The 8,563-nt window shown below is 54.1% G+C and overlaps 1 long non-coding RNA gene across 1 annotated transcript in view; it reads left to right on the plus strand.

Moving 5' to 3' along the window:
• Nucleotides 1-3,869: 3,869 nt before the first annotated feature.
• LOC140398850 (uncharacterized) overlaps nucleotides 3,870-8,563 on the plus strand; it is a 13,130-nt gene continuing 8,436 nt past the window's right edge. The window contains exon 1 of the long non-coding RNA XR_011937593.1: nucleotides 3,870-4,011. This is a non-coding gene — a long non-coding RNA (uncharacterized lncRNA). The remainder of the gene's footprint in view (nucleotides 4,012-8,563) is intronic.

Consider the following 8,563-nt stretch of genomic DNA (forward strand, 5'->3'; position numbering starts at 1 on the left):
GACCATACTGCCCGACTAAACTACAATCTTCTACACTTCCTGGGTCCGTATCCTTCTATTCCCATCCTATTCATATATTTGTCAAGATGCCCCTTAAATGTCCCTATCGTCCCTGCCTCCACTACCTCCTCCGGTAGTGAGTTCCAGGCACCCACTACCCTCTGCGTAAAAAACTTGCCTCGTACATCTACTAAAGAACAAGTGGGGGAGGGGAAATTCCATAAGGGGGCGCATGCGTTCGGGGTCGGGGCCTATTACTCCATTGCGCACTACGTATCCCAGGATGGCCAAACGGTTTGTGCCAAAATCGTACTTTTCCTCGTTATATGTGAGGTTCAGGGCGTTAGCGGTCTGGAGGAACTTTTGGAGGTTGGCGTCGTGGTCCTGCTGATCGTGGCCGCAGATGGTTATGTTGTCGAGATACGGAAATGTGGCCTGCAACCCGTGCTGGTCAACCATTCGCTGGAAGACCGAGACCCCGTTCGTGACGCCAAATGGGACCCTTAGGAAGTGGTATAGCCGCCCGTCTGCCTCGAAGGCCGTGTATTTGCGGTCTCCTGGGCGGATGGGGAGCTGGTGGTAGGCGGACTTGAGGTCCACGGTGGAAAAGACCTTATACTGAGCAATCCGATTGACCATGTCGGATATGCGGGGGAGAGGGTACGCATCTAGCTGCGTGTACCTGTTGATGGTCTGACTGTAGTCTACGACCATCCTCTGCTTCTCCCCGGTCTTCACAACTACCACCTGGGCTCTCCAGGGGCTATTGCTGGCCTGGATTATGCCTTCCTTCAGCAACCGCTGGACTTCAGACCGGATAAACGTCCGATCCTGGGCGCTGTACCGTCTGCTCCTAGTGGCGACGGGTTTGCAATCCGGGTTGAGGTTTGCAAACAAGGACGGCGGTTCAACCTTGAGGGTTGAGAGGCCACAGATAGTGAGTGGGGGTATTGGGCCGCCAAATTGGAATGTTAGGCTCTGCAGGTTACACTGGAAATCTAATCCCAGTAATGTGGGCGCGCAGAGTTGGGGCAGGACATAGAGCCTGTAGTTCTGGAACTCCCTCCCTTGCACCATTAGGTTTGCGATGCAGAACCCTTTGATATCCACTGAGTGGGATCCTGCGGCCAGGGAAATCTTTTGCGTGCTTGGATGGATGGTCAGAAAACAGCGTCTTCCCGTGTCTGGGTGAATAAAACTTTCGGTGCTCCCGGAGTCGATCAGGCACGGCGTCTCGTGTCCGTTGATCAGCACCGTTGTTGTCGTCGCCTGGAGCATCCGGGCTGCGATTGATCCAGCGTCACCGAAGCCAGTCGTGGTAGTAGTGTCGCGGCGTCTTCTTCGGACCCCATGGAGCCGTCGATGCTGGGGTCCTTTGTTGTCAACCAAGATGGTGGAGTCCATGGATCGCACGCGGCCGGGGGTGGACAAAATGGCCGCCCCCATGGGTCGCACGCGGCCGGGGGTGGACAAAATGGCCACACCCATGGGTCGCACGTGGTTGGGGGGGTCACAGGATGGCGGCGCCAATCCTCCCCTCGTGGTGCCCGAAATGGCGGCGCCCGCGGGTCGCACATGGGGCGCTGGGGGGGGGGGGGGGTTGGGGGGTGTTTGGGATGTACTGTCCTCGTTCTTCTCCGGGGATTGCGGCGACCCCCCGGGACTGGCACACTACCACGTAATGGCCCTTTTTGCCGCAGCTTTTACAAGGAGCTGCGCGGGCTGGGCAGCGCTGCCGGGGGTGTTTCGCTTGTCTGCAAAAATAGCAGCGGGCCCCCCCGGGATGGTCTGGCGCTTTAACCGCGCAAGCTTGCGGGGGGAGGGGGGGTGCCGGGGAGTTGGTCGCGACGGGGGTCCATGGAGCCCGAGGGGCTGCCGCGCGGTCGGGGCCGTAGGCGCGGGCGTTTTGCGAGGCCACATCAAGGGAGGCCGCAAGGGCTTGTGCCTCTGAGAGTCCTAGTGACTCTCTTTCTAAAAGTCTTTGACGAATTTGGGGAGAGTTCATACCTGCCACGAACGCGTCATGAATTAGCAGGTCTGTGTGTTCAATCGCGTTCACCGGCGGGCAGTTGCAGCCTCGTCCCAAAATCAGCAGCGCGCGGTAGAATTCCTCGAGCGATTCTCCGGGAATTTGCCGTCTCGTCGCGAGTTGGTGGCGCGCGTAGACCTGGTTTATGGGCCGGATGTAGATGCCCTTCAGCAATGCGAGCGCCATCGGGAAATCCTCTGCGTCTTCTATTAGTGAGTAAATTTCCGGGCTTACCCTCGAATGCAGGACCTGCATTTTCTGCTCTTCCGTGATCCGGCCGGGGGCCGTCCGGAGGTAGCCTTCGAAGCATGCTAGCCAGTGTTTGAACACGGCCGCCGAGTTCGTTGCGTGGGGGCTGATCCGCAGGCACTCCGGGGCGATCCGGAGCTCCATAGTCTTTTAAGCTCGCTTAATAAATTGTAGCGCACAATGACTTACGCGAGACGAGAAGCGATGAAGTCTATCTAGGCTTTATTAAGCGAGACTTGTCCCCAGCAGCTCAGCAACAGAATGAGGCTGCGGGGAGAAGCTCGAGCTCTTATACTCCGCCTTCAGGGCGGAGCCAGGAGTCGGCAGATCCAACCAGGACCCGGGACCTGTCAGCCAATAGCCTCTCGGCTTCACAGGTACCACGTTACCCCTAATACATACCACCACACCTTCAAAGCCGGCTCATTGGCTGAATGGCTTTCTTCTGATTGAGGGACACGTGTGCCACCCACTGAGCCACAGAATGTAAATGCCTCCTGACAGAGAACAGAGAGTAAATCAGAGACCCTGACATTGAAATCGAGAGAGGCATTTTGGAATGAAAGTCTGTGTTTCATTGTGCAGCAGATACATTGCAGCCGTCCTCCAAGGATTGAAGCACTCCACTTAATCCCGGTTTGATTGAGTGACGCGCTCGCTTCACTTTCTTTCATTAAAGCCTGAGTGAAAACTGCTTCATTCCCTTAAAGCTTATTACATCAATTCCTGCTTTTAATCCTCTTCCATCTCACACCCAGTACTGTGTCCTCCACATTGCCTTTCTGTGTAAATGATGTAGTTGTCACTTCAGCAGCACATCGACACCTCTCTGTCCCTCAATCTCTTCCTCCCCGGTTCACCCTCCCTTAATCTCTGTGTACCTCCATCACTCTATCCATCTTTCTCTTTCTGTGTCCCTTCATGTTTCTCTGTTCTTCCATCTCTATCAGTCTGTGTTCATAGAATCCGTACAGTGCAGAAGGAGGCCCTTCAGCCCTGAGTCTGCACCCACCCTCTGGCGGAGCACCCCACCGGGGCCCCACCCACCCACCCCACCGGGGCCCCACCCACCCACCCCACCAGGGCCCCACCCACCCCACCAGGGCCCCACCCACCCCACCCTATCCTCAACACCTCGTAACCTAACCGACACATCCCTGGACATGAAGGGGCAATTTATCACGGCCAACCCATCTAACCTGCACATCTTTGGACTGTGGGGGGAAACCGGAGCACCCGGAGGAAACCCACGCACACACGGGGAGAAGGTGCAGACTCCGCACAGACAGTGACCCAAGCCGGAATCGAACCTGGGACCCTGGAGCTGTGAAGGAATGGTGCTAACCACTGTGCCACCGTGCCGGCCCATGTTATGGCCCCTGCATCAGAGAGAAAGAGCGAGAGAGAGGGGTAGAGAGAGAAAGAAATAGATAGAGAGAGAGAGAGACTTTTACTGATCTACTCCGCACATTCCCACTTCCCATGACGGCTCCAGCTGTGATTTACGTCAGATCATTAATGTCCAGCACATCCCCTCCGGGCCTGGTACAAGTGCATATTTAATGTTACACTTTCCTTACTTGAACAGATTGAATTGTGAGGCCAAATCGAAAGTCCACGGCAGGTTGGGCAGCAGCATGGTGAATGGTCAGAGAGGCCGAGGGACCAATGATGCGGAAAGGTCGCGAAGGTCATTCATTCCGATTGAAGTGATGATTCACTATGTTGATCAGGTAGTTCTGTCTCTGTTGCTGTGAGGGTGGGTGATGGAGCAAGGGTAACATGCTAATGGGGATCCACACGGAATAAGGAAGATAAAACTATCAATAACCTCAGCTGCAGTACAAGGACAATATCAGATCACATTCCGGACTGTAGCATTGAGATATCCAGAGCAGAATACTAATAAAGTAGGTCATTTACTCAGAGCTCGTGTGTCAGCGTTGACTATAAATTTCATCTTCAACAAGAGATGAATTTGCCACAATCCACATCTTTATATTAACTGGGAGACTGTAGATCACTAACACCACCCAGCCTTTCAAATATTCTGCTGCTTCTTAACCCTGACTCTCACTGGGGTGCGGGTCCCACACACACTGACTCTCACTGGGGTATGGGACCCACATACACTGACTCTCACTGGGGTATGGGTCCCGCACACACTGACTCTCACTGGGGTACGGGTCCCACACACACTGACTCTCACTGGGGTACGGGTCCCACACACACTGACTCTCACTGGGGTGCGGGTCCCACACACACTGACTCTCACTGGGGTATGGGACCCACATACACTGACTCTCACTGGGGTATGGGTCCCGCACACACTGACTCTCACTGGGGTACGGGACCCACATACACTGACTCTCACTGGGGTACGGGTCCCACACACACTGACTCTCACTGGGGTATGGGTCCCACACACACTGACTCTCACTGGGGTACGGGTCCCACACACACTGACTCTCACTGGGGTGCGGGACCCACACACACTGACTCTCACTGGGGTATGGGTCCCGCACACACTGACTCTCACTGGGGTACGGGTCCCACACACACTGACTCTCACTGGGGTACGGGTCCCGCACACACTGACTCTCATTGGGGTACGGGTTCCACACACACTAACTCTCACTGGGGTACGGGTCCCACACACACTGACTCTCACTGGGGTACGGGTCCCACACACACTGACTCTCACTGGGGTACGGGTCCCACACACACTAACTCTCACTGGGGTACGGGACCCACACACACTGACTCTCACTGGGGTACGGGTCCCACACACACTGACTCTCACTGGGGTACGGGACCCACACACACTGACTCTCACTGGGGTATAGGTCCCGCACACACTGACTTTCACTGGGGTACGGGTCCCACACACACTAACTCTCACTGGGGTACGGGACCCACACACACTGACTCTCACTGGGGTACGGGTCCCACACACACTGACTCTCACTGGGGTACGGGACCCACACACACTGACTCTCACTGGGGTATGGGTCCCGCACACACTGACTCTCACTGGGGTACGGGTCCCACACACACTGACTCTCACTGGGGTACGGGACCCACACACACTGACTCTCACTGGGGTACGGGTCCCACACACACTGACTCTCACTGGGGTACGGGACCCACACACACTGACTCTCACTGGGGTATGGGTCCCGCACACACTGACTCTCACTGGGGTACGGGTCCCACACACACTGACTCTCACTGCGGTACGGGTCCCACACACACTGACTCTCACTGGGGTACGGGTCTCACACACACTGACTCTCACTGGGGTACGGGTCCCACACACACTGACTCTCACTGGGGTACGGGCCCCACACACACTGACTCTCACTGGGGTGCGGGACCCACACACACCGACTCTCACTGGGGTACGGGTCCCACACACACTGACTCCCACTGCGGTACGGGTCCCACACACACTGACTCTCACTGGGGTACGGGTCTCACACACACTGACTCTCACTGGGGTACGGGTCCCACACACACTGACTCTCACTGGGGTACGGGTCCCACACACACTGACTCCCACTGCGGTACGGGTCCCACACACACTGACTCTCACTGGGGTACGGGTCCCACACACACTGACTCTCACTGGGGTACGGGACCCACACACACTGACTCTCACTGGGGTATAGGTCCCGCACACACTGACTCCCCCTGGGGTACGGGCTGATTGGGTGAACATGGTCAGGGGCGTATTTCTTACTTTTATCACTTATAGTTTGTTCGGTCTATATCTTGTGGTCTATAGTTTGTAAAGTCTACATTCTGTGGTAACAACGACCAGGGAAGAAGGCCCTGGAGTAATTGATATTATTTGATTTTAGATATCTTCCACCAGTTTAATTTAAAAGGGTAAGTCTTGACAAAACCCAAAGCCATGGTGTGCTCCTCTTGCATCATGTGGGAAACCGGGAACACGTCCAATTCCCAGGGACAGCTGCCTCCCCTGGAAACCCCGATTTCGGAGCAGGAGCAGTGGCTGGGGACAGTGTGGAGCGTCTGTGAGGGGGTGAGTGTTGTGGTAGCACGTCCAGATAGATGGTCACACCGCAGGCTCAGACTTCCCAGGCAGGAAGGGAATGGGTGACCACCAGGCAGAGCAAGAGAGCGAGGCAGCAGTGCAGGAGTCTCCTGTAGCCATTACCCTGCAAAACCGGTTTACCGCTTTGGATATTGTTGGGGGGGGGAATGCCTTTTCGGAGAAAAGCAGCAACAGCCAAATTTGTTACACCATGGTTGGTTCTGCTGCAGAGGGGAGGAGTAAATAGTGTGGGAATGTAATAGTGATAGGGGATTGGATTGTAAGGGGAATAGACAGGTGTTTCTGTGGCCGCAAACGAGACTCCAGGATGGTGCGTTGCCTCCCTGGTGCTAGGGTCAAGGATGTCTCGGAGCGGGTACAGGACATTCTGGAGGGGGAGGGTGAACAGCCAGTGGTCATGGTTCACATTGGCACAAACGGCATAGGTAAAGAAAGGGATGAGGTCCTAAAAGCAGAATACAGGGAGATAGGAAGGAAGTTAAGAAATCGGACCTCAAAGGCAGTGATCTCAGGATTACTTACGGTGCCACGTGCTAGTCAGAGTAGAAATAGCAGGATATATTGGATGAATACGTGGCTGAAGAGATGGTGTCGGAGGGAGGACGTGGGGGACACTCACAACCCATGAACGAATAAAAAAAATAGGATCTCACAGTGCAGCTCGAGGCTTTTCCAGTATCATCACCAGAGGATCCTAGAGGATCCCAGAGCACCCCTGTCGATCCCATTTAAGCCCAGGATGCCCCAGTATTCCCCGGTGTACCCCTCGTTCCCTCCAGTGCTTGTACGTGGTGAGGAGTGCAGGAGCTGGATGGGGAGCGATGCCTTGCTGAGGCTGCAGTGTGTTCAGTGAGCGCTGGGAGTGGAAGCAGCCATTGGACTCAACAAGAAAAACAATCACCATTGGATCAATAGCTCAGTCCCTGTTCCTGACAATTCACTTTGCTGTAGTTGCTGTAAAATTGATATTTGAAATTAACTGGGATGAGATGCTGACAGAATGTAATAAAAGACAGCAGAGCTGCAGAAACAGCAATCACATCTGTGACAGAGTGAATTTAAACTCCACATCATCCCTGTGGCTTCGCTCCTGCCTGCGCCTTGATTCAATTTTACTGATGGATCTGCTGAATTGATTTGAGAGTTTCAATAAATTTGTGGGGGTTTGATTGTCAATGTTGTTCCCGGATTCTCCTGGAGTTGTTTCCTGGAGTAAATTTCTATTTATCCAGATCACAGTCTCTCACTGTCTTGGGCAGATTTTCAAATTACCCTGCGAAGCAATAAACTGTCTGATAGCTCGCTGCCCGTTACACACCTGCCCAGTACACAGTTTCCCATTATGCACGTGCCTATTACACACCTGCCCTTTTACACAGCTCCTAATTACACATCTCCCCATTACAACAAGCAGGTGCGTAAAATGCAGGTGTGTAAATGGGCAGGTGTGTAACTGGCAGGTATGCAAAAGGGCAGGTGTGTAAATGGGCAGGTGTAATGTACAGGTTTGTAATGGGCAGGTGTGTGATGGGCAGGTGTGTAATGGGCAGGTGTGTAATGGGCAGGTGTGTAATGGGGAGCTGTGTCAAAGGGAGAATGTGTAATGGGAGGGTATGTAATGGGGCAGGTTTGTTAAGGGAGGGTGTGTAATACATAGAACATACAGTGCAGAATAAGGCCATTCGGCCCATCGAGTCTGCACCGACCCACATTAAGCCCTCACTTTCACCCTATCCCCGTAACCCAGTAACCCCACTTAACGTTTTTGGACACTAAGGGCAATTTATCACGGCCAATCCACCTAACCTGCACGTCTTTGGACTGTGGGAGGAAACCGGAGCACCCGGAGGAAACCCACGCAGACACGGGGAGAACGTGCAGACAGTGACCCAGCGGGGAATGGGGCAGGTGTGTAAAGGGAGGGTGTGTAATAGGGCTGGTGTGCAATACAGATGTGTGTAAAATGGCAGGTGTGTAATGTGCAGGTATGTAAATGAGTAGGTGTGTAATAGAGAGTTGTGTAAATGGGCAGGTGTGTGTTGGGCAGGTGTGTAAATGGGCAGGGCTGTAATGCACAGTTGTGCAATAGGCAGGTGTGTAATGGTCAGGTGTGTAAAAGGGAAGGTGTGCAATGGCAGATGTGTAATGGTCAGGTGTGTAAAGGGAAAAGTATGTAATGACATGTGTAATGGGCAGATGTGTAA

This window comes from Scyliorhinus torazame, chromosome 22 (assembly GCF_047496885.1).
Source record: "Scyliorhinus torazame isolate Kashiwa2021f chromosome 22, sScyTor2.1, whole genome shotgun sequence".
Taxonomy (NCBI): domain Eukaryota; kingdom Metazoa; phylum Chordata; class Chondrichthyes; order Carcharhiniformes; family Scyliorhinidae; genus Scyliorhinus; species Scyliorhinus torazame.